Consider the following 1,340-nt stretch of genomic DNA (forward strand, 5'->3'; position numbering starts at 1 on the left):
TGGGTTGGAGTGGGTGTTTTCTAAAGACACGGCTGCTTTGAAAAGCTGAATGTCATCCATCTCGCTTAGCTGCAAAAATGAAGTCCCGTGTCCGAGAGTTCACCAAGAGCATGTTTTAGCATGATGGTTACAGAGAAAAAGAAAGTGAGAATCTGGCAAATTGGCGCAAAAACTTTACACTTAACTCTTCTTTTTCCCCGGCCACACACACACACACACACACACACACCACTTGCAATCGGTCAGCGTCCCATGAGCAATGCTTATTTTGTTTTGGGAATGGAGCTTCGGCGTGCTTTCTCCCATCTCCGCATTCTTTTGGTGGTCTTGAGCTGAAGTGACTTGCTTCCTTCCTTGCCCGGCACAGTGTGGATCCCAGACACACTCACTCACTCACTCACTCACTCACACACACACACACACACACACACACCACTTACATCCTCCCACATTCCACTTCTTCCTCCCTCCCCCATTGCACATGTCAGGCAGGCAGGCTGGGAAGTGAAGCAAGCAGAATGTCAGCCATGACAAGCTGGTGTCACTTTATTAATTCCCCCAAACCAGGGGTAGGCAACCTTGGCTCTTTTATGACTCGTGGACTTCAACTCCCAGAATTCCTGAGCCAGCAGGGGGGAACAATGGCCCCTTCATGACTCGTGGACTTCAACTCCCAGAATTCCTGAGCCAGCCATGCTGAGGGGAAAGGGAGAGGTTTCCAAGCTGAGCCATGCTGGCTCAGGAATTCTGGGAGTTGAAGTCCACGAGTCATAAAAGAGCCAAGGTTGCCTACTCCTGCCCCAAACCATTAACTCGCCTAGCATACCTGCAAAAGAATCTTTTGTCTGTGTGTTTGTTTGTTTGTTTGTTTCATTCTGTTTCTCTGCTTCTTTGCTTCTGAAGACGAAGTGGCTCTGAAATTCGAAAACGGCCAGGTGAGAGTGCGGAATCTGGCGTTTGATACCCTCCCAGTTGTGATTCATGGAAACGGACCCACCAAGGTAGGCCACAATCCCAGCTCCCTGGAACTAGACAGCCTTTTAGGATGTGTATGCAGGCGGTCCTCAAATTACAACAGATCATTTAGTGACCGTTCAAAATTTACAGATTTGCAGCGAAGTCTTCCATTTTCTGCTGCTTCAGTGGCTTGGAGGAACTCTGTGCTGCCGAGTGAACACGCCGTCTCTTTCTCCTTTTTCCCATTCTTGGTAATCCTGGCTTGTAGAGTTGTTAAAACGTAGGTAAAACAATGCTAGCCTCTCCAGCATATATCCTTTATAAAAAGTCTTTGAGTAGGGTTAAAACAGATTTAACAATAGGTTAACAATGGGTTAAAAGTA

At 47.3% G+C, this 1,340-nt stretch overlaps 1 long non-coding RNA gene across 1 annotated transcript in view; it reads left to right on the forward strand.

The window, feature by feature from the left end:
• LOC107300435 overlaps nucleotides 1-998 on the forward strand; it is a 4,147-nt gene extending 3,149 nt beyond the window's left edge. The window contains exon 3 of the long non-coding RNA XR_001549218.1: nucleotides 904-998. This is a non-coding gene — a long non-coding RNA (uncharacterized LOC107300435). The remainder of the gene's footprint in view (nucleotides 1-903) is intronic.
• The last annotated feature ends 342 nt before the right edge of the window (nucleotides 999-1,340 follow it).

The sequence above is a fragment of the Protobothrops mucrosquamatus genome, unplaced genomic scaffold (assembly GCF_001527695.2).
Source record: "Protobothrops mucrosquamatus isolate PMUCROS unplaced genomic scaffold, P.Mucros_1.0 scaffold7061, whole genome shotgun sequence".
Classification (NCBI taxonomy): Eukaryota; Metazoa; Chordata; class Lepidosauria; order Squamata; family Viperidae; genus Protobothrops; species Protobothrops mucrosquamatus.